This window comes from Tursiops truncatus, chromosome 12, assembly GCF_011762595.2.
Source record: "Tursiops truncatus isolate mTurTru1 chromosome 12, mTurTru1.mat.Y, whole genome shotgun sequence".
Taxonomy (NCBI): domain Eukaryota; kingdom Metazoa; phylum Chordata; class Mammalia; order Artiodactyla; family Delphinidae; genus Tursiops; species Tursiops truncatus.
In genome coordinates, this window is record NC_047045.1 from 85,180,571 (window position 1) to 85,207,185 (window position 26,615).

Genomic DNA, 26,615 nt, shown 5'->3' on the forward strand with positions numbered 1-26,615 from the left:
ATTCCAGTGAACAAAGAACACATCTCTTTGCCTAAAAATGACGCATGTCCAGTGCCTAGGAGATTGGATAACACACACTGGACCCTCGACGGATATGTGTGCGTCCTGTGGATGTCAGTAACGAGACACTACCCGTTCGGGGGCCCTCTCTGTTCCCTAGATCAATGTAAAACATGTGTGATGTCCAATATGAGCTTCCCATGGCAGAGAGTTTCCCGTATAGTCACTACAGATAAGTGCAGTGAGAATAATGTGAGAAGAATTGATATCCAGGTAAATCAACCAAGTGCAGCCACAGCTCCTAATCTCCCATCAACCGCACCTCTGAGGAAGTCTCCCTGGTACAGGTGACACTCCTCCCCTGCGGGCAATTGCTGGCCACCTTGGTGCTAATGCTATCCATTTTCTCCCATTTCAGAAAGCTTATCAGAATGTTTTTGAGATCACTTAAAAATCTGAATCTGTTCTAATGTATAACTTCATGCATCAATCATTCCCAAATATCTGCGTCTATGACAACAGATCACTTGTGACACACTTCACAGCAGAGCTACACATGGAGGCTGAAACCATCTTTTAAAATACCGAGCAGAGTTATCAGTATCTTAACTTATGAGTATTAACTTTAAAAACATATAAATACCTCAGTGCAGCAATCCTTAGCAAGTCTGTTTTGATGCAACTCTTGAGCTGTTTTTATCATAGTAAATGTTGAGGCAAAATAACCCTTTCTTATTTATTCTTTTATTTTTAGTCTTTATTTTTTCCCTCTGTGGGAGGCCCCATGTCATTGAAACAGCCCCATTTTTAATCTTAGAAACTCTATTTTTAGGTAATCAAGTAATGAATACAATATTAGATTGAATTTTTTCCAAAATCTTTTCACTGACTTAACTGGCCCATGAGTAATAAGAGCTGGCAGTGGCCTCTCTCCCTGATTATATTAATTAACTCACTTTCTCTGCACATTTAATGTAGAACAAGCATTTTCTCTAAACTTGAAAATTTTACTAGAGGTTCAAAAGTTACACAATTTTAATAAAACAGGAGTAACATAATTAGCCTTCCTTATTTCTTATTAGGAATGTTAATTTTAGAACAATTTCCCAGATCTCGTTTCTATTGTCAGGCAAAGAATTGCTTCCTCTATGCCCTTTTCTTTTCCTATTACCATCCAGGAGTGAATAAGGCAGAGGAAGAGGGGATGACACAGAAAAGGGATGGGAAATATCCTTTCCTGCCTTACACCTCTGCGTACGGCACTATTTTTTAATGAAAAGAGACTTTCCATTTGAAGTCGGCCTCCTTACCCTCACAATCAGTCCCCCTCCGTTTGAAACCTGCCACAGGGTTGGCAGCTGCAGTCAAATGGGCTAAATATTACTGCCGCGTGAGCGCTCAGAAGCTCCTTCTGCAAGGAGGCCCCGGGGTGATGCGTCCTCTGCACTGGATGCCCAGGTCAGCCTGGGGCGCCTTAGCTCTGGGCCTCCCTGTGCCCATAATGGGAAGAACTCAGCAGGATCTTGGCGGAGATGAAGACGCTATTTGCATCTGCAGCTTATGGGGATGTGCAAAAGAGCCCCCAAGTTAATCTTGTCCAGTAGAAAATTGACCTAACAGACTCCCATATTTCTAGCAGTAATCTCAACCCTTGGCCTAATGTGATCCAATTACCAGACCAGGCAAAAAGACATCTAACCTGAGAGGAAGAGGGAGATGATCTTAATAAAAGGTAGGGGAAGGCACATTTTAAACTAAGCTCAGAGAGGCAACACCCTGTGGCATCTATAACCTTGTCCCTGTTGTTTGAAGGTGGATCTTACAGTGTCTGTGTACCAAGGTAACTAAAAAGATTTTTTCTTTTTTTTTGGCATGTGGGAACATAGCATTTAAACATGTGCTAATTGCTTTATGAATCTCATTGTTATTGTCTCTGCTTGCTTGTGAGCAACTTGTTCAGAGGAAATATCTACATCTTCCTTTTGTTACTGCAGTCCCTGGCACAGGGCCCAATGCGCAGTGGTGCCTGGGATATATTTCTGTAAAGCATTTACATACATCATCTCCAACAGTCTCCAAGTCCTCTATTTGAAGTGTCAGCTCACACAGAGGCAGGCAAATCCCCTGCCTGTTCTCACAGAGTTCCCAGATGGGGTGAGGGAAGTCTTCCTGACATTTGTCGGACTCCAGGCAGGGGCTGAGGGCCAAGGTGGGAGTGGGCAAACTTGTTTCTCCCAGCCGTCGTATTTCTCTTTATCTTTTTCTACAGAATTTTCCCCTTTTGCAGTTCATCTTCTGCAAGTACTGACCATTTTACATGAGTCGTCAGGCATTGAACACCTATGGGGTCGCTCAAGTGCCACCACCTCGATTTTGAGGGGTGAGGTGGCTGGGGGTTGGGCCGCAGGCCTTGCAGCTCAGCAGAATCATGCCCTGAGTCAGGGGCACTGCCTCTCAGTGGCCCTTTCTTGCTTGCCGCTCCAGGAGCTGCTCACTGGTCCTGCTACCGTGCCCGGCTGCCACCATGTTGCCAAGCTCTCATTTTTCCCTTCTTGGACCTCCCCTTGTTAGTTTGCAAGACCCCTAAACCCCCAGTCCCCAGCGTGGTTACCATTTTCCACCAGGAGCAGTTTAACTGTCTCTTCCTCTCACTTCCAGCCCATCCAGCTCTTGGTGAATCAGGTGCTTTACTAAAGGGACACATTGCTCTCTCCTGGCAGGTGCCCTGAGGCTCACTCTTAAGCACATTATTTTTCTGCTTCTGCATTTTATTAACTACAAGACACAGAGGAAGGCCATAAAAATTACATCACTGATAGTAAACAAGCACAAGTGCATTAGGGAAAATATACAAAATAAAGGCAAGAGTGAACGGGAAGATCAAGAGTTCCCACAGTCCTGGGGCTTCCCTGGTGGCGCAGTGGTTGAGAGTCCACCTGCTGATGCAGGGGACACGGGTTCGCGCCCCCGTCTGGGAAGATCTCACATGCCGCGGAGCGGCTGGGCCCGTGAGCCATGGCCGCTGAGCCTGCGCGTCCGGACGCTGGGCTCTGCAACGGGAGAGGCCACAACAGCGAGAGGCCTGCGTACCGCAAAAAAAAAAAAAAAAAAAAAAAGAGTTCCCACAATCCTATCACGTACCCCCAATCCTTTTTACTATTTTGGTGTGTTGTCTTCCAATCATACAAATTGCTTGTAATATGTATGTATAATTCTGCTAGTAAGTAAGGATTATAAGAAATATATCGTTTTATTTGGAGTTTTCCCTTAATATTATATTGACCCTTTATCTTATTTTTAAAAATTAAAAATCTCAATTTCTTAAATTTTATTCTATGGAAACAAAACAATTTTTAAATATTCTCTTGTAATTTGACTCAGTTTCTCCCTGCCCCACCATTTTTTCTGTTATAGTAATGTTTGCGTCAATATTTTTTATTAATACTCTATTTTTCCTTACAATATATCTTCTAGGATGTTGTATTAGGGTACTGACTAAACTTGTGTAAAAAAACCTCCCCAAAGTACAGTGCCTTAAACGAGATAAAAGTTTACTTCTCTCTCAGCTGAGTGCAGAGATGGTGGTTCTAGAGTGGCAGGCAGATCTGTCAGCACAGTTTTCCTGTTCTGTGTCCTCACTGGCTGTTCCGTTTGTCATCACATCACATGGTAAGCGGGCATGGAGGACCCAGGTCTTCCTTTCCTAAGAATGTGTCCCGTAATTTTCATATGCCATTTCTGCTTCCATCCAATGAGCCAGAATTTAGTTTTATGGCCACACCACCCAAGTGAGGTTGGGGAATGCAGTCTATGGGTGGTGGCTGTGTGTCCTGTTGAAACTAGCCCTGCTGGTGGGTGATTCTGCTATAAAAAGGGAGTTGGGACTGTGGACCTGAGACCCATTAGCAGACTCTCATGTGGCAGGATGGCTGGGTCAGTGTATAGGATGATTTTTCTAATTCTTGAAATCTACTTGGAAATTATACTTCATACATTTCCCTGGATCCTTATTGTTTTGTTTTACATTTTTATTAAGAAGTAAGATTGAACCTATTTTCACATTTATTAGTCATCTGTATCTCTTCTTTTGTTTGTGTCATTTGTTCATTTTTCCGTTAAGCTATGTTGTCTTTTCCTGAGTCCTATATAAGTTTTTCTCTGGTTCTCTTTTCCTATGCATGTATTACATATTAAGAAATGAATCATTTCACTGTGAAATGTCTTGAAAAAAATTTCAGTGAGTTATTTGTCCTTTAAATTGGTAAAAGCATTTTAACATTTGGAATTTTAAAACTATTATGTATTGTATATTCCTTTTTTATATATTATTCCATAATTTTTATCATTAGAAAGCCCTCCATTCTTAAATACAAATTACTGATATCTTTTAATTGTTATAAGGTGTTTTTTAAGTACATCCTTTTTGAATGTATTTTAATCTCTTTTGCAACTTAAGTATTAATTATACTTCAGATACAACATAATTTTGACTGAAGTATTTACTGAATAAGACCTCTATTTTTCCAGTGATTTATCATCACACCTTTATCATGTTGTAAATTCTTAAACTGTTACTGGATTTCTGTTACATTTCTTGACTATTTTATCAAGACTATTTGCATGTAATCAAAACTATAATATTTTTTTTGTCTGAAAAGAAATGTCCCCATACCTTGTTCTTCATTAAAAAGAATAAGAGAAAGAAAAGGCTATTATTAACTTTTTATTCTTTTCAATTAACTTTAAATTTTTCATCAAGCTCCAAAACTAAACAACAAAACAGTCTTCATAGAGATTTTGACTGAAATTGCAGCAAAACTGTTATCTTCAGAATTAAACAGATTATATTAATCTCTATCTTTTTATAGCCCACTCTACAGTTTTATAATTTTTTAAAAAACTACACATTTTATATAGGTGTCTCTGCATTTATCCTCAATTTTTGTACATATGTCTTTCTTTCCCTCCTTCCTTCTCTGTTTTTAATAAAACAAAAGTCTTTCTTTCTGACTTCCTCATATCTTCCTTACTAGTGTTTTCCCTGTTTTCCTTCTATCTCCTCTCTCTCCCCTCCATTTTTTACTACTATAGATTAATAAGTAGTTTTTACTTTATTTAATTTGGTTTTATGTTGTTCTGTTCTACCACCTTCAAGGGGTAATATGTATCATTTCCTTCTTTGAAAGTCTGTAAAGTGACTAGGTTTTCATTTGCTTGGTTTGGTCTATTGCATCGTTTTGAACCACTTTATCCTGCTTCTCCTATGGCCTTTATTCTAATAATGTGTCTACGTGTCTATCCCTTAATGAATGAGTCATTGAACGTTTATTTGAAAAGCCTCAATAATAACAGAAGTTCATAAAAAATTAGTCTATTGTTTTAAATAAGTGCTAAGTGTGTAGCAAGGTATGTGTTATGGATCATTGTGATAAAAAAGGATTCTAGGTTCAAAAAGTATTTGGGAAACATTATAAATATTCTCCTTTTCTTGAAGATATACAGAGCATATTAGCATAGTAATATATTGCAAACACTAAAAAGTCTTGTATTAAATTATTATTACCTCTTTATTTAGAATTCTAAAAGATTTTTTACTTTATATATATTTGTATGTGAATATATATGTATACACACACACACACACACACACACACACACTTGCATGTTGTTAGACTGCACACCACAGGCCTGCAAGCCCTGTACTTGCCCAGCCTCAAGACCTAAGAAAGAGGCTGTAGTCAGCAACAGAGACACTAATGGTTTAATGGATGGGGGAACTTAAACGTCTGAAGCCAGTTCCTGGAGCAACACCCTTTACATGTCTAAAAATCAGAATAATTACAGATGGGACCAGGAGCAAGTTATGTAGGCAGTTACTGATTAGGTGCTATGACTAAGAGGGAAGGTCAATCATGTGAGCAGGTGTAGGTGAAGCAGGGACTGGTTGGGCAGGGGATGTACAGAAAGCCAGAGAACAGCCATCTTGGGTGGCCTGATCATAGGTATGTGAAATATATATATACTTACATACAAATATCTGATGTGTCTGAGTAATCTTTGGAACTGCATGTCTCCAGAAATGTGTTCTCCTCTTCCACCACCTTTGTTTTTGCTCTGCATGTCCGTGTGCCTAGATTTCTGACTGATACCTACTGACACAAACCAGGAGATCTGCTTTGCAGTAGAGTCCACTTGACCATGGCTCCAACATTCCATGTCTGACTCTCCTCCTTTTATTTAGTACTGGCTGGGATCTACCCAAACAGATGGATGACTTAAGATCACTTGGAGATGCCATTTTTCTTCCACCTTGAGATGCCTGTTCAGTGAAAAAGATCAGACATCTTAAGGAGTAAATCTGTAACAAATCAGGAAGAGTTTGTGGCTTCCAGTTGGAAAGCCAAGTTGTATTGCCAGATAACTACCTTGGGAATCTATACTCCAGCTAGTCCTGTAATTTGCTAGAGTAATGGCTACCTGTTTCTAGCTTCCTCTTCTTCATCACTGATTATCATTTAGGATACTTAAGTATACTTAAGTCTTCCTGAGAATCCTATGAAGTAGGCAGGGCAGATAATATTAATTCCTTAGACAGAATTGAGGCTCAGACAAGTTAAGGGACTTTTTCACGTGGGAGATATTGACTTGAAACCTGTTCTTCTGCTTCCATACCTTTTCACTGAATAATGCAGTTGGTAAGCTTTAGCTAAAGAGAACTCTATCTCCAATGGCAAGGATTCCATTCATTCTTTTTACAATTAAAATAAATAATAAGATGGGAATAAGGTCCATTAATTTCTACATACCAAGAAGTATTCTGGACCAGTGTTGTACAATAGAACTTTCCATGGTGATATAAATATTATTTTCAATAAATAGCTGCTATTCACATGTGGATACTGGGAAACTGAACTTTAAAATTTATTTAATCCTAATTAAGTTAAATTTAAATATCACAGGTAGATACTGGCTACTGTATTGAACAGCACAGTTCCAGATTCTTAAGATTATGAAGATATAGCTGATGAATTAACAAAAAAAATCAGTCTTAGTACCCAGGAATATTTGGAACAATTTAGTTGAAGCAAATGACTTTGGATTATCACTTAAAAATAAACTTAAGCCCAAAGAATAAAGTTGTGTATATATAAAAGTTTCTGGGAATACACACAGTTGTTCATGTGATGGTAGAACCCAGTATTAATACGACATGATGTCAACCCTAAAGGCTGGTAAGATCTACCACTTCTGGTTACTGCACTTGCAAAGTACCAGAGAATGATTAAATCTGACACATAAAATAACAAGAGAACAAAGTCAAATGCCAGCTGCAAATATCACATTTTATTGTACACTCTTTACTTTGTGCCAGAGCTATTTTTCAGCGATAGTTGAATCTAGGGCAAATGCCACTCATGTCACACATTCTCTGATGACACAGTGGAGAGTCCATGGGGTGAGGAGGAGATGTCTGCAGGAATTTGTCTCCTTTGAATGGCTTCCATCTTTAGACCTTGGTCACTCTCTTCTTCCCAACTCTTTTCCTGGCCTCAGCTGTGACTGAGACATTGATTTTCACAGAAATCCAGTTGGCTGACACTTTCCAGTAAACCCCAAGAATGATGACTTGAGACCCAGACTCTATATGAAATAATAGAACAAGAATTTGGAACAAGAGGCAAAGCAAGGGTGAAACCAGTTAAAAGGTTGATCACACAGCAATTAACATCTTCCTAAGAAGTGTTAAAGGCAGCTATTTCAACTTCATAACAAAATTAAAATGGAAAGAAAATCGTTCTGTATTTGTCTAACATGCATATAACTGAACACTGGTGAATTTCAACTCATTCCAAGCTATATCATTAGACAATTTTAGTGCCTTTGGAATGGTCCATAACAAGTGAGGGGAATTTCCCAAATTTTTCAGAAGCTGGCAAAGAGAAATACACTTATTATTTATAACATGAAATTCACCATGGAAATACCAAAATAACTATTAGCAGATGCGTATTTTTGGAAAGAATTGTTTATGTAGCTTATACAGTTCCCAACTGTGGCTATTATGGTTTATCTTAATTGTACTAAGCCATTTAGCACCGTGCCTCATGATGTATTTGTATATCAAATTGAATATATATATATATAACTGGTTGAACAGCTATATTCAAAGTGTGTAGATTGATGAATCATTTCTAACTTAGAAGGAAATCACTTCCATTTTTCTCAAACTTGGCATAGAATAAACAGGATAGTGTTGGTAGGGATAGCTATTACAGATATGAGGCTATAATGCAAAATACATTGATCAAGTATAACAATACTCTCATATAGCAGGATAAAATTTAATAGGCTCTAAGTTTCAAAAGATCAAAATCAAAAGCTCTTTTGATTGGAGGTATCTTGGCTTCAAAACAAAGATCTAGAAGTTCTTTTAAAACTAATATTGAATGATGTGAGCAGATCTGTTAAAACCGCTAATGCATGTGCTTGCCAAGGACATTAATACAACATGTGGAGATTGCTCCTCTTGTATTTGTACTCTTCAGCCCATACAGAATTATGTTCAGCTCACATCCAGGAGGAGGGGGCTAAGATCATGAAGGCTCTGGAAGTGAAGGCCTTTCCCTGAACAAACTCCCAGTGTTGAAGGGTTATAGAGGGCCCATACTAATGGCTGAAACAGTCATGGATGGGGGGAAACAAAATTAAGGGAGTTCACCAAAATTCAGTTTTCTAATCCACAATGTTTTGCTAAGTAGCAATTAGATTTAGCAGTATGAATTCGAGGTTGAATATTTAATTTTCACTTGAGGTAAATTTTAGTTCTCTATTCAACTTCCTTTGATGTATCTAGGATAGATAATGTTAATGTTAGATGGCCCCAAGCTGAACTTGGAATGATGTATGATCTTATAATAAATAACAGGAATCAATTTGCTCATATCTTACTAAGGATCTTTTGTCTACATTTATAAAAATTCAGATTTGTAGTCTCTCTGTATATTTATAGTTTTAGAATAATACTGACCTCAAAACCTTCTATTTTCTGAAAGATTTTCTGTAGCTATCATTTTATTTTCCCTTTAAACATTTGGTAGAAAAAAACAGTGAAGCCATGGGGCCCTGAAATTTTCTTTATCACAAGGTTTTTGATTATTTTTATTGTTTTAAATATATATAAAGATATTCCACTTTTCTTTTTCTTCTTGAGTTGTTCTGATAAACTGTTGTTAAGGAATCTGTCCATTTCACCTGTCTTCAAATTTGCTGCATAAAGTTTTTAAAATAATATTATTTTATTGCTCTATTAATGGCTATAATATTCTCTGATTACTCCATTAATTCTTATTATTCTATTAATATTCTCTTATTATTCTACTAATGAATGCATTATTCTATTCATCTCTTATCCCTAATATTGGTAATTTTTTTCTTATTTTTGCTCTTAATGTTCTTGCTAAAGTTTTATTTCTATATTGGTATTCTATAAGAATTCATTTTTCGTTTGGTAGTGTATATATGTCCATGCCTCTTTATCGCTTTGTCACCGTTTACACTTCCCCCTCCCCATAGCCTCAAGTCCATTCTCTAGTAAGTCTGTGTCTTTATTCCTGTTTCACCCCTAGGTTTTTCATGACATTTTTTTTTAAATTCCATATATATGTGTTAGCATACGGTATTTGTCTCTCTCTTTCTGACTTACTTCACTCTGTATGACAGACTCTAGGTCTATCCACCTCATTACAAATAGCTCAATTTCGTCTCTTTTTATGGCTGAGTAATATTCCATTGTAAGGTAGATAGCTAGTGGGAAGCAGCCGCATAGCACAGGGAGATCAGCTCGGTGCTTTGTGACCGCCTGGAGGGGTGGGATAGGGAGGGTGGGAGCGAGGGAGACGCAAGCGGGAAGAGATATGGGAATATATGTATATATATAACTGATTCATTTTGTTGTGAAGCTGAAACTAACATACCATTGTAAAGCAATTATACTCCAATAAAGATGTTAAAAAAAAAAAAGTTTATGAGCAAAAAAAAAAGAATTCATTTTTCATTTCATTAATTTTCTGTTATTATCTATTTACTGTTTCAATATTTTCAGCTGTTATATCTAAACTTCTATTTACTTTAGTTTCAATTTGCTGCTCTTTCTTAGCTTCTAACTGTGGAAGATTGTATCGTTGCTTCAAAATATGTTTTCAGGGCTTCCCTGATGGCGCAGTGGTTGAGAGTCCTCCTGACGATGCAGGGGACAGGGGTTCGTGCCCCAGTCCAGGAAGATCCCACATGCCGCAGAGCAGCTGGGTCCGTGAGCCATGGCCGCTGAGCCTGCGCGTCCGGAGCCTGTGCTCTGCAATGGGAGAGGCCACAACAGGGAGAGACCACAACAGTGAGAGGCCCGCGTACCACACACACACACACACACACACACACACACACACACACACACACACTATATATATATATATATATATATATATATATGTTTTCATTCTTGATATAAGCTTGTAAAGCAGTAAATTAACCTTAAAACATATCTCAAGTTTTTGGTATGATATGCTTTATTTTTATTCAATTCCAAAATGTTCTAATTTTCCTTATTTCTTTTTAATTCCTGGCTTATTCAGAGTGGTTGTTATTTTTTACTGTAATTTTCAAATATTTGAGGATCTTTCAAATGTATTCATATTATTGATAACTGACTAAATTCTGTTGTGGTCAGAGAATACGCTTGGATAATATTGATATTTTACATGTCTTGAAGGTGTTTTATTGTATAGCATTTAGTCTACCTTGGTGAATGTCCCATGTATCCTTGGAAAGAATGACTATAACGTTCTGTGTTTCTTGGCTAGTTCTACATATATAAATTAAGTCAGATTTGTTGATAATTTTCTCTAAACCTTGTAGACATTTCCTGATTTTTTTACCTGCTTGTTTTATCAAGTATGAACAAGTGCCGACAGCCTCCAAATATAGTTGTGGATTTGTTTCTATTTTCAAGTCTATGAGATTTTTGCTTCATGTGATTTGAAGCTTTTTAGTTAGGTTCATATAATTTTAGGATATATATTTCCTTTAAATAATATGGATCCAGTTCTAGATACAGATGTGGATCTAGATCTAATTCTAGATATGGATATAGATGTATTCTTTAGTTTTTGAAAGAATACATATTTGATACAGTAAGGGTACTTGCTAAAATGGCCACAGTGTACACGTCAAAGGGTCAAGTCTGAGACATAAAAGAAATAATAATTCTGAATCTGGGTGATAAATACATTTTAATATTTTTGCATATCCTTACAATATTCTTCACAGGGAAAAAGGAAATTGGAAATTCTTTTGAAAGAGAAAGATAGTGTACACGTAAAACACACTGCATTTCATATTATGGTAAAACAACTGCTTATAAATAACCATCCCCGACTATCACTTACTTTCACAGTTTGAGGGTGAGGTACAATTAAGATTAATGGTTCTCAATGACAGCTTTCTTGGAAAAAGTCATTCTCCAGTGCTTTTATTCAGTGTACTGGTACACAAAGACAGAAAATTTACTGATACCATGCTGCAAAATAAATAAAACTAAACACACAATAGCGTAAACACAGAGGATATTTACCACCTCCACTGGGAATTATTGTAAAAACACTTGAGCATGTCCTTACATAATATGTTAAATTACAGACATCTGACACAATGTGTCATTCAAAGGCTTCACCTCTCTCAGTTATCAAGTATTTCTCTAAGTGCCGTTTATGTAGGGTTACAAAGTACTGTCTAATATTTCTGTATGTATAAGCTTTATTGGACTTACTTGACTGTAATCTCTTTTGTGGCTGGATAATGCTCTATTCAATTTTTTTCCTAACCACACTGCTTGCTAAAGGGCCTTGCACATAGGACATGCTTGATTTGGGTTTCCTAGATTTTATTAATTTTGTGTGACAACTAGCACCATCATGATAAAATCAGTTCTAACACTTTTCTCTAAGCAGTTGTGTTCATCATTCTTTTTTCACACAACATTTCTTGGCTAATATGTCATGCATTCCATCCTGTGAGCAGCTGGCATGATATCCAGAATAGATGTAATGCATTGATTCTTGACTCTTGGGAGTTACCAGTTGGCATAGATAAATGGGCAACTAATAATTATAGCAGATAAAGTTGTCTCTGCCTCATCCCAAAGGAGACCCTCATAATTTTCCTTTATGAATTTATCCAGATTCTAACATATTTTAAAAGAATTCCTGGAAATACTCTCTATAACTAATAAAACCATTGAGAATTTGTCTTTTTGTAACTTCCTGCTTAACCCATTCAAAAACATCTGTGGTATATAGATGAATAATGAAAGATTAAGTAACACTTGCAGATTTAAGATCAACTTATATAACATAGCATCTTTCCAAAATCAGTGAGGTGTCAGACTTATGATCAAGGCAGATTCTGCTGAATCGAGCATCCTGAGAGCAGATCATAATGAAGCCCTGGACATCACACCGAATGATCACAGATGGTAAAGATGGCACTGAAACCTTTGACTGTGATTAGATTAAATACTTTTTTTTTTTTTTCGGTACGCGGGCCTCTCACTGTTGTGGCCTCTCCCGTTGCAGAACACAGGCTCCGGATGCGCAGGCTCAGCGGCCATGGCTCACGGGCCCAGCTGCTCCGCGGCATGTGGGATCTTCCCGGACTGGGACACGAACCTGTGTCCCCTGCATTGGCAGGCGGACTCTCAAACACTGCGCCACCAGGGAAGCCACGATTAAATACTATTTTTGATAAACTTTGCTAACCTTATTTTCAGGAAGAGTTAGGTATATATAGAATATGCTCTAGTAAACCAGACAGCTTTTGTTGCTTTAGAAATAAAAGAACATTTTGAATTAAAGATAATGAATCTAAATCTCTACTGCATATGTATTTTAATAGGCTTATCTATTTGAATACATAATATTATATTCTCAACAATCAGAGTGCCTTAGTAAAGAAAATTATATACAATCTGGCACTGCAGAAGCACATCTGCAAAAGAATTACTTTAAAAAAAGAGAAAATTAATGATTAGCTGTATGAAACACAATCATAGAATAATATTATTTTAGAGATCATCTAGTTTAATACCCTTAATTTACACATGAGATAATCAAGGCTTAAGCTCACAAAGATAATTTAATGACAGGGCTAAGAATTTGAGTCCTCTACATTTCAGATCAGATGTCTTTTCTTTCAAGTCATCTTGGAAAACCACTGTAGACCAATATGCATGTAACCCTCCTATGATGACTGCACCAAAAACCAGGAATAAACAATATATGTGGCTCTGCAACTTTATGTATTGACATTATTGCAGCCTTAAATCTACTCAAGTTGAATTTGAAGATTTTCTATCCTGATAATAGGGTACAACAAAATAAAAGTAACCAAGGGCAAAATATCAATAGTAAAGGACATACACCTGAAGGAAATGTATGCCAAAATGTGTTGCAACGCTCTCTAAAGAAAATACAAATAGTTGCATGTGAACCTACACTAATATATGTCCAAAAGAAGCTTCGAGGTGAAAGGAAAAACAAAAGCAGCACACATACCAACCCTCCTCCCCCAAAACAACAAAATGCAACAGGTTGCAGTACAGAATCTATCTCATTGATGCACAAAATGTTGGATGGATAGACTGTCATGAAATTAGAAGGATATACACCAAGTGTTTACCTGTAATTACTACTGTGAAGCGGGATTAATGAGGTGGGGAGGTACTTTTCTGTAATTATTTTTATTTCACATTTCTGTTTTTTTAATATTATTAATGTCTGCACATTACTTTTCTAAAACTGTTTATTCCAAAATGGAGCTGCAATTTAAATATTTAATCTAAGGAAGTCAATTTCATAAGGAAATATTTTTGTGTACATCTGTTTCAAGCATTACCTGAATGTCATAAAATGTGTCAGAAAGATCAGAAAAACAAGTGATAGGCTTCTAATAAGGAGCAACATACCAACAATTATCCCAAAAGAAGCACAGGCTCAAAGCAATTACTTTGGAATGAGGGGAAATTTTTACCCTCTGTTATTAAAATATTTAATATTAATGATTATGTGTTACCACTTGTCTGTGTAAACTTCATTAAACAGTCTGTCCTAGACAACTATAAATTCACCCCAATATACGTAACCAAATGTCTGAGGAGGCATTGTCTTATTTACATGAATATTGTGAAAACATTAATTTGTAAGCACACTCCTCTGATCTCCCTGGTGACAAATGCTTTGTCTCCCTGGGTCTCAAGTGAGCACTAAATAGTGAGATTAGGATAACCTTATTTTCTTGGTTTGCATAACAAATTTTTTAATGTCTTCTTACCTAAGTCTTCTGAAACTCTAACATATAACTACACTGTGGATTTCAATGACTTCTAGAGGCATTGACTTCAACAGGGCCACCAATTAATTACAAAGATCAGGAATAACTGTTATTAGTTGTAATATATTTTCCTTCAATTAGATAAAAATGTTCCTAAGGACTGATTATTAAGAGCACTGAGTTAGAAATCAGCTAATCTGAATTCCATTTCTATCTTGGTCCTTATTAAATGTATGGACTTGGATTAGAAACTTAATATTCCTTTGCTTTAGTAACTGATTTTGGAGAAACCATGATAAGAAACCTGAAATAAAATGAATTTAGCTTTCAACTTCCATTTCCAACACAACCATCAGTAAATTCTATACATTCAAAGATTGTTTTTGAGAAATTGGCCTGAATGATTATTGAAGTGATTAAATATGATTAAAATAGGATCTAATAAAGTCACTTACCCGAATCTAATGTTTTCCCAAATATTTATTGTATAGTGAATCTTTAGATAGAAGTCATCAATAGGTTAATTTAAATTAGAAAAACAGTAATTCATTCCTAACACATACAAAAAAATAAAAAACAACCCTTTTTTTCTAAAATATCTAAAACTCTCCAAGGAGTGTATAACTGTTAATTAAAATGTTTTTTATTTCTTTATAAAAAATAAAATATAAGGATTTAGAGTAATAATTATCCAATGAGTATTTGTGATTTTCATTTTTCCCTATTTTCTGAGCAATGATAAGATGCCAAGTTTAAAGAGCTACTTGAGAGTATATTCTTTGCTGTATAATGCTTAAATTTGTTCATTTTTATTGTGCACTTCAAGAGAGCTGCCCTTACAATACTGTTTGTGTTTTATTATTCACTTCCTCAGAAGTTTGGAAGTCAGGACAAAAATGGAGGTCCAGTTTATTCCACATTCTATTTACTGTTATAATACTTTATTTTCAGGGACATCCCTGGTGGTCCAGTGATTAAGACTTCGCCTCCCAGTGCTGGAGGTGCAGGTTTGATCCCTGGTCGGGGAGCTAAGATCCCACATCCCTTGCGGCCAAGAAAACCAAACCAAAACAAAACAAAAAACAAAATATAAAACAGAAGCAACATTGTAACAAATTCAATAAAGACTTTAAAAAATGGTCCACATCAAACAAATTTTTTAAAAGTACTTTATTTTCAAAACTGAATAATGAAGAAAATGATTTCTTGATGTCAAAGATTTTCTATAAATCCATCATCAAAGGAATGCAATCTGCTTTAGCACCCCAAGAGGGTCTAACTGCACCAACAACTGCCCAGACAATGTCTGGAAGTCATTGGTATATCTTAGGTTCTATGGGCACCAGCAATGAGGTGGGGTTGAGGAGTGCAAAGATCACTCATCGACTTTAGGTTTCTGGCTTTGATAAACCAAGAAAGTATTCAACAGAAACATCATCCCCATAATGCCCATCTGTACACAATATTAGCTGACTCTTGAATGCCTTATATCCTGGTTCTTTTTTTAAAAGTGAAAGTACTATATAGCACTTATTTAGAAAAAGACCCAACATCTTTCAGATTAAAGTTTTGCCTTGCAGCAAAACCATTTTGTCAACAGACTATTGCAACTCACCAAAGAAGACTGCTGCAAATTAATTACAAGTGATCTTCAAGTTATTCATTTTTACACAGTTTTAAGATTTCTCCACATACCCTAGCTTTGCTTAAAATACATTTTTTTAACCAAATCATCTTCTTTTCCCATTGGCATCTTCATCAAATCTTTGACAATGATCAGTGCTTTCCATTGTATCTTATGGTCTCAAAGATATCCATGCTGATTGGAGCCAACATTCCACAGTGGAAGGTATTCCTCCATTTATTCAAAGGTTACATGTCCTCTGGAAGCTTTCCAGAATCCACAAAACTTACATAATTCACTTAAATTTTTTTGATCCTCAGAAATCCTCTACATGAATTATGGTGAAATATGCATGGCAAGGCTATGACTTTCCGTCATTCACCTCTTTCAATCACTCTATCACTTTCAAATCCTTTTGATGCATAGCCTTTGCTAAGCCTATGAACTTGCCTGCTTTCCTAAGAGACCATGCCACTATTTTAGAAGATATGTTCTTTTAATAATGTGGGGAAGACATTATAGGTAATGCAGAACATGTCCAAAAATGAGGAGAACTAACTGTATTTTAATAAAACAAATGCAGAGATATGACTTGATTCACTGTATATCTTCCCACCAAGGCTCGTACACATCTGAAAGTTCCCCTGATCTGTGTATGCATATTTGTCATATGGGTTTTCAATTCAAATGGTAAATCCTGGGGAAAAATGTACATTGTTATAGTGTAATTCAGATTATGAGTTCAAATAATACAGGAATCTTGTATTATACATTCTGTTAAGATGGTCCTCTTAGTCTTTACACTAACTATGGATTGGGTTCACTTATTTCACATAGATATTTTTAACAGTACTTGAATGGAAATTACGAAAATAAACAGAACAGAATTCTATATCCATCACAAAGATTACCTATAGTTTAATAAACAGTTAATTTAGACATGTAAACATCTGTATGTGCATATAAAAGTTGAATTATAGATCATACATAATCAGAATCTGAGATGAAGAATGAAATTATCAAATTGAGACCATGTTTAAAAATATTAATAAGAAGCATAATTTATATAGAGATATAACTATCATGATTCCACAAGACAGACTGGTATTCTTTCTTTTTTTAATATTTTATTTTACTTTTATTTATTTATGTTTGGTTGCATTGGGTCTTTGTTGCTGTGCGCGGGCTTCCTCTAGTTGCAGCAAGTGGGGACTACTCTTCGTTGCGGTACGCAGGTTTCTCATTGCAGTGGCTTCTCTTGTTGCGGAGCATGGGCTCTAGGTGCGCGGGCTTCAGTAGTTGTGGCACGTGGGCTTAGTTACTCTGCGGCATGTAGGATCTTCCCCCGACCAGGGATCGAACCCATTTCCCTTGCATCGGCAGGTGGATTCTCAACCATTGCTCCACCAGGGAAGTCCCCAGACTGGTATTCTCTTAACTAAAAGTGACCAAGACAAGTATAGTCCAGGTTGCCCTTTTCCTTGCCATTTTCTTTGACCAGCTCATTCTGTTATCCGTGTAACATTCACATACCTGTCACATGCCTTCATGCCCTACTGACCCATGTCCTAGGTTCAAGGGTGATAAATAACTGAAATTCAAGGTGCAAACTAGAGAGTCTTTATTTTCCATCTGCAAAATTCAAGTTATTTCTTCCTATTTAAAAAGTTACATATATAACTGGATCACTTTGCTGTATACCTGAAATTAACCCAACGTTTTTAGTTAGCTATGCTCCAATATAAATTGAAAAATTTTTTTAAAGTTATATAAAATAGTGATTAAAAACAAGGCTTTGAATCTCAACCCCATGACTTACATTGCTGTGACTTTGGCTGAATGCGTCAACTCACTCTGTCCAGATTACCAACTGTAGAATGGGCTTTACATCTACTCTCAAGGTCAAATGAGATATATATTACACTTAAAATGTTTTGCACAAATCCTGGCTCATAGAAAGTAACAAATATACAGGAGTTCTTGTAAGGGTTGCTGTATTCTATATAAGGAGTTTTGCCTGTGATTTCACTTGGGTTGTGTTCGATATTGATGCATACATTTCAAAGCTGTCTGATGCATCTGGCTGCTAATACCATAGAGTGACTGCTCCTCTCTGCTCCCTTGGGAAGCAATGCTCTATAGAAAGCCCTGAATAGTAAGGCAGAAACAACTTCAATATATCTTTCCAGTATGGTATAGGTGCTCCTTATATCACACCACAGAAAACAATTTTGCTTTTTCAAATAAAATTATGGCCAATGTGTGCATCTAAGATGAGGAATTTAGGTTAGTAGATTAATAGGCCAACTGAAATAGATTCATGATATTAAGATAAAAATATGAAATCCCATTATATAGAAAATAAGGTAAAACTCAGAAAAAGTAAGGTCAGCTTTGCAGCAGATTTTAAGGTGACTTCGATATGGGACTTCCACACGACAGGTACAAAAATATGTACATTACAAACTGTGCTTCAAGTGATTATTAAATCAATGTGATTTTTTAACGGTGTGTTTCGACAATATTCAGTCATAATTCAATATAATATTGCCAAATGTATTGTGTGTGATTGCAAACTATGCTGGTCATGCTGAGAACATGAAATAAAAGTGGCATAGCCACTTGCCCGGACTCAGTCTCAGGAGAAACTTAAAGCTGAGCTGGCACAAGGGAGCATCGGGGTGCGCTAGTGGGAGGTCAACAGGGACAAAAGTTTTGCTTGCAAATCTTTTTCCTTATTTTACTCAAAAATATGACAGTGCAGAAACCTCAGACCACTTATCTCAATTGGGTTTCTAAAGAATGCATGATTGTACGATGTTTACATCAAATGATACTGAGGCTGGAAATTCCAAACTCTTTCTGGAGTGAGTGATGATTTGACACTGTCATCTGAGCAGAGTTCCTGTGCCTGGGGAGAGAAGCCCCAGGCAGTGGGGAGGGTGTAGGAGCCTCTCCCTATACCCATGAAGGGATCAATATGGGTGCTTCCATTCTCCCCTGCACCACTAGACTTCTGTTCTCACAGGATTCAAATAAGTGCATGTACCCAAGAAAACTGAAACCATACGTTCACTCAAGAACTTGTACACATGATCATAACAATGCTATTCACTGTTCATAAAAGTGGAAATACCCAAATGTCTATCAACTGATGAATACATAAACAAAATATGGTAATCCATACAGTGAAATATTACTTATATTCCCCATAAATATTCCCCATAAAAGGGAATGAAATACTGATACATGCTACAAAATGGGTAAACCTTGAAAACACTAAGTGAAAAGCCAGACACAAGTTGTATGATTCCATTTGAATTAAATGTACAGAACAGGCAAATTCACAGAGACAGAAGGGAAATTAGTGGCTTCCAGGGACTGGAAAAATGAGGGAATGGGAAGTGGCTGCTTAATGGATATACTTTCTTTTCAGGGTGATAAAAATATTTTGAAATTAGGTGGTGGTGATGGTCACTTAACATTGGGAATATACTAAAAAACAATTGTACACTTTTAAATGGTTAAATTGGTGAATTCTATGTTATGAGAATTTTATCTCAATTAAAAAAATTTATACATGGTATCAACTATGTATAGAATAGACAACTGATGAGAACGTATGGTATAGCACAGGGAACTCTACCTAACACACTGTGGTAACCTAAATGGGAGGGAAGTCCAAAAGGGAGGGGATATCTGTATGTGCATGGCTGATTCATTTTGTTGTTCAGTGAAGGCTAACACAACATTGTAAAGCAACCATACTCCAATAAAAATTAATAAAAAATAAAAATAAATTTATGCTCTCAAAAAACAAACAAATAAATAAAGTGCCTTGGGATGCTAAGCAATTTCCAGGAATCTGTGTGCAAACACTCCTCCCTACAATTCTAAAGAAAGTCAAGCTACCATCCTTTTTCTTAAGGGGTTATATTCTGTTATGCATGTGAAAAAAGTTTCCATCTGGAAAAAAGTCTTTCAATTGATTTCTTATTGGCAATTTCAACTATTTAATATTTCATTAACATATCATGTTAAGTTTATCTGTAATTTAATTACAAATAGATGATTAGGAGAAATATTCATTCTGTGTCCTTGTGCTGTTTGTATTAAAATTTCTGAACAATTTAGGAGATAATTCTTTCTAAAGCAATTTCCTTGTTTAAATCAGGCCATAAAATTGGATTACTTAATAGCAATGCAATAAAGCTGGACTGCTTTACAATCTTCCAGGTACTTTCACCTCTAATATTGCATCTGATTCCCATGTTAAGTCTGTAAGATAAGTATGCCAGGTATTGTTACCACAGATCTGCAAAAGTAGACACTGAAGGAGAGAAATCAAGCCATTTCATTTTTAACTCAGTGGCATACCAGTGACTAGAACTTGAATTTTGAGATTCTTGCTGAAGAAAGACTCTGTCTATACCAGCACGTATGCTTACTTTAGCTATACCACACTTGATAACAAATATTCTGCTGGTGTTCTCAAACCTGATTGCGTAGTCAAGTCACCAGGGAGTTTTTAAATCATGCTTGGGTTACACACATCCACACACATGCACACACACACATACATATAAATGCATACACACCTGCATACATGGATAACATGAAGAGATTTTTAAATATTGGAAAATCATCATAAATAAATATTTACATAAATTATTATATACATGCTTACTTTATTCTTGACAGTATTTGTTGTAAAAATTTTAAATATGTGTAACCAGTGGAATTTAGAAATTTCACAATGAAATATGCCCCCCTTGTTGAGGTGACCAACACTATTTATATGATACATTTATGAGATAACAGCCATGTAGAGATGTTTCTACTCATTTATGCTCTTACAATTACATATACAATAAGAATTCTCAAATATGAAATTAAAGTCTTCTGTATTTGTGTCCTTTTTCCCTGCATGGTTTTCTAATTTCTGAAAGATCTGTGTTGTAAATTTACACCATAATAAAGGATTCATTTTCTCCTTGAATTCTATCAGTTTTTATCTTACATAAATCAAAGCTATATTTTAGGAGCCTAAATTCATGACTGTTGAATCTTGAAGAATTATACCTTTCAGCAAAGTAAATTTCCCTCATTTTACACAATTTTCACCTTGAATGTTATTTTATTGTTTATTACCATTGTCAATGTGCTAGCATGTAGCCCGTATCTTTTACATTCCTTTATTTATTTAGTTATTTATTATATTATCCCTATATTTATTTACAGATTCTTATGTCATTGAGATTTCGGTGTGCTTCACTGAAGAAGATTCTTCTGAGAATCTGTCTTTAATAAGTGACTTTAATCCTTTCATATTTATTGTTGTGACATATATATTTCTAGTTTTTCCTTCCATTTGTTTTCCTATGATCTATTGGCCATGCTTTCTAGTCATTTACTTTGTTTTCTTTTATCTGATATTTGTTGAAGGTGTCAAGATTTCTATGATCCATTTTTTTAAGTAAATATTTATCATTGTACAATCTACCTAAATTTTTTGGTGGTTACTCTGAAAACTTTAGCTTTTATTTTAAATTTCTAACAATATCTGATGCTAATCAAGAGATACAGCTTAACATATTTATTTATACCTTTCTAGTTTCTCTCCTCACTTCTGAGATGATATGATCTGTAATTTTGATCAATAATATAATTTATTAATTTTTATTCAATTTTTATTTTATTATTTTCTTTCCCATTATTGATGCCATTATTGATGCCTGTTCTTTCTGACTCATTTATTTTTTCTTGCAAAAATATATCCTCCAGAGATTTTTTGAAAAAGAATCTACATAAATACGTAAAGCAAAATTATCTTTACATTTCTAAAACTTATATCACTCTCATGCTTGAATGATAGTTTGACATGGATAGGAGTCTAGATAAGGCTTATTTTCTCTTATATTTTAAAGATATTTCTCTTTCTATATTTATATGTATTTTTACTGACAAGATGCCTGATGACAATCTGGCTGACATTTATTCATAGGTGATCTCTACTTTTATCTTTGGAGACCTTAAGGTTTTGTGGGGGTTTTTTTGTTTTTATTATTTAATGCATAAAATTTTTTACTGTGGTGTGTCTAGGCAAAATTGTGTATAAGTGTGTGTGTGTGTGTGTGTGTGTGTGTGTGTTCACTTAGGTAGTTCCTTGACTTATTTTTTATACTCCCTATTCAATAGGCTCTTTTAATCTTATCCTTATGTTATCTTTAATTTCTAATAAGTTTTCTTAACTTTTTCTTTCAGTCTTTCTTCTTCATTGTGACAATTATCAGTTTATTAATTCTCAGCTCCAAATCCATCCCAATTACCGCCTTGGGAAAATATAGCTGGGTTCTTTAAAAATTTTTCCTTTGCTAGTTTGCAGATGGTATCCTTGGTCAGTCGAGAGCAGGGACATTGAAGGAGGAAGGGTTTTTCTCCTCCTGGTTCTGGGCTGCCTCTCTGTCAACTCCTGCAGTATGTGTGGAGTTTCCTTTTGTACTGGGAAGCCAGCAGCACCTGGCCTCTTCCCATTGCAGCTGCTGCCAGCATCCCTTCAGGCAGCCTGGTAGCAGTGTGCCATTTTCAGTGGACCTCCTGTGACCACTCTCAGCACACGGCCCTCAAGTCCCTGTGCGGTAAGTGCTGGATTGGACACTTCCTCATGACTCATTTTCCTGGCAGCCCCTCTCCAGTGTTGTGCCACTGTCTGCATGCCCTCCTTTGGACACCTCACCAGGGACTTCCTTGACAGTTTTCAGTAAATTTCAGGGTGTGAACCCTCCTGTGGGTGGGTCCATAGGATTCCAGAAAGCAAGTCCACAGTCCCAACAGAGCAGGACCTAGAGAACTTCTCCAGTATCTATTCTCTATGACCGCACCCTCCCAGTAAGTTCTGGGTCTCAGCCCTGGTGGAAGCATCTCATTTCTAGTGCTCTATCAGCCTTAGGCATGGTTAATCCATATGCCTCCTAGTCCTATATTCCTTATTGGGCAATCCTCTGTTATTTTAGTTTCCTGTTAATAATTATTTATATTAAGATTTCCATATTCATATTACTCTATGGTTTTTCTCTCCTTACTGGATCCTAACTAATGCAGAATAGGCATCAGGGACAGTCCCGTGAGATTGATCATAAAGATGGAATTTCAGAATTGGTTTGGCCATGCTCTGAGGATGAATGCAGAGCTGAACTCTTTGGGAAATTGGAAGCTAGTAGTTCATGGTGCACGCTGGCATCATAATTAATCAAGTTATCACCTAAGGTTAATTGTGATGAAGTGACAGCTGCAGAAAATGCCCTGGGACTCCAAGTGGCTATTATACTTGACTGTTATGGCAGTAGTGGTGACTATAAAGAGTGTGGGATGGATTCTTTTGAGTGCACTTGGGCGATTACAAATAGAATATGACAAATTCAGACTTCTAAGTATCAGCTTGCGTCAAGGTCTGAAAGCCAGAGTTCCCATCACAGCCCTGTAAGAATCTCTTATTTATTTTATCCAAATGGTTGATGCTGCTAAAATCAAACACAAAAGTTAATAACGTGGGTGGCTGAAGTGCAATAGCAGTTGAATGCAGTCTTGCCCATGTTCTCCTGTGAAAAACCTTTGAGGAAGAATGGGATCCTGAAATTTAGACTCGGAATACATGTCTGAACCTGATTAAATGGACAACACTGCATTTTCAAGTCACTCTGTCTCTTTTGTTGGTGGAAGAAGTTGGCCCTTTGTATCTGAAAGTCCTATGATCACCTCCCTTGGGCAAGTGACTTAAGAGGATGCTACCCAGTAGCACTGCCTCCTAGCAGGTGTTGGGATTGTACAGGTGGTAGGCTAAGTGGGGAGGAAGATAACACTAGATAAGGCTGTATTCATTGGTGTGGGCACACTTGCAGGATGTTCTGGACATGTCACATTACTTCATTCAGCTGGAGATGCTTCACTGGAACTTGTACTCAACAATGACCTCCATTTAATGAGGCTGAGATGGCCAGAGCTTCCTGGTGTGATATAGAAGAGGGAACCCAAAGGGAGACAGAAATGTTGTACTGGATTTACAAAATTAGAGCTCAACCTCATACTGCTTTAAGAGATAAACCTTAAATATAAGGACACAAAATGGTTGAAAGTTAAAAAATGGAAAATAAAAGATATACTATGCAAACACTAAACAAAGTTTAGATAGTTACCCTGATGTCAGTCACAGTAAACTTTAAAGCAAGAAGCTTCACTAGCAATAAAAAGGATCTTGCAAAATGATGCAATGGTCATTTGACTAGGAAAATATAACCAATATAAAATAAAACTAATTTATATAATTATAATGCAACCTGAAAATAGATAAAGCTAGGAAATTATTGAATTAAAAGAAGTACACAATTCATAGCAGAAAAACTTGTGCTCATTAGACATTGATTTGATTGCTTGTATATAGAACATTCCACAGATATTTAATATTATTAACACAAATGATCATTTGTAGAGTCTATATCAAACCAGAAACATTTAAAATTACTGGCATTCAAAATTACATGTTCATTCAGATGTAGAAAATAGAAAGCTATGAACAGTGACTTAACAAAAGATTTTGGTCACCTCACTTCTTTTTGGTGTCACCACAGGAATCTGGGTTCACGTTTTTGTTACTTTCTTTGCACTCCCCTGACCTCAAGTCATGGTCACAAAATGGCTGCCTCAACTCTAAACATTGCTTCTGTAGTCAGTTCAAGAAAAAGAAAAAAGATTCATTAAGATCTGTTTTCCTTGAAAAAAAAGTTAAAGCATTTCTTGAATCCCCAGAATATGTTTCCCTTTATAAAGGCTGGTAAGCAAGCATGACTTTTCAGCCTCTATAATGGGAGGCAGCAGGGGAGGTGGAGTTAGGAGTAGCTATTCCATTAGAAAATTGACAGCACCAGGTATAGTATATGTGTTTATTTATATGATAGTATATTTTCTACCAACGAATTGCACCTAACATACCTACTTATGGAATTTCAAATTGCTGGTAGGTAGGGGCCATGCCATATAGTTCATTTGTTTTTCTCCAGAACATGTAAAGAAAAAACTATCTTCCTACATATTTGATTAACTAATCCTCATTGAGACATTTTCTCACATGACTGAGAACCTAATTAAAGACCTATCAGCCACACTCTGAGCCCAAATGAGTCTACAAAGCCCTAAGAACAGCACTGCTTTATGCAGTGAAGTATTCCAGGGGGTGCTGGTACCCAGCCTTGCAGTGCTCAAGCATAGCTATTATCAAAGAACATTTAAACACAGATTTCACAATTAGATGACATCTGAGCTTCATTCCAACACTTAGTTTTTATGAAAAAAAAAATTTGAATTTTCCCTTGAAAAAGAAAAATGTAATCTGTAGTCTGACACTTTAGCATTCTCATTTTTCAATTATGGAGCCCTGACTTCAAGAAATATAAAGTCTTATGTCAAATAAAAAATGGATTCTGAACTTCTATTTTCTGCAATAAGAAATGGACTGACTGAAGAGAAAATTAAATGTGGCGTACTTAGGAAGGGAACAGGAAAGTTTTACTGAAGTAGGAACATGGTCTGTCTCCAACTTACTACATGGCATTGAATTGAGAGTTCTTTGGATTCCACCCTCTGTGTGTTGCAGATTTTAATACTGATTGTGTTTCTTCATTAAATATATCGGAAATTTAGCATACTATCAATTTAAGTTATGCATCATAATTACTGGGGATGAATTGTTAGTGTGAGCTAGGCAAGTTCCCACAGTATTAAAATATTCCATAGCTGCCAGTCTTTGCCATCAATAACTGCACAGTCCTTTTTTATTCTTGTCAGTCATCTTCACCCTAGGCTATACTTAGGATACATAGGCAAAGTAGCTCATAATGTCGTCAATCTATTTATTTCAGTTTTATTCATTAACTCTATTTATCATGATGTGTGGGACTTTGGAGATGGCTCACAGTGATTCTGAAGATGAGGGTCATGCAGAAGATACCTCTATATTTCACATGAGCAGACTTGGCCTCATGTCATAACATTTTCAGGAGATGGCCCAAGAGAGTTACATTCACGCAAACTGTCTTCCATTTGTGTCCTATTTTGAAATATATATTATTCTACTAGGGTTGCTAGTCTGAATGTAATACAATGGAGTTATTTTTTCAATTAATGATCATCTCACTCTTTGATTGCTATAATTGCTCTTAATAAAGTTATCTGAGTTACTTTCTCCAAAGGTGTTATGATGTAATTTTTTGTGTGTTACAAGTTCTACTCATCTTGTGTGAAACTCATAGGCATTCAGGGATATCAAGTAATTCAAGATGGAGTCACAGTGGCCAATGTGAACTTCCATATTAGTTGTTTTGAAATGTTGGATATAGGATGGCCAATCTCAGCATGATAAATCAAGAATGGTACTTTAGATAAGAAATTTGTTTTGGTAACATCCTTGGAAAGACTTTGCTGGAATTGAAAGAGCAATTGATAGAGGAAAGAACCCCTGGGACATAACCCTTATATCTTACTGACAGCCTCCTTTGAAATGAGACCACTGAGCCAGGAGACTTGGAGGCGCCTTGCTGGAGGATCCAACTCCAGGCTGGCA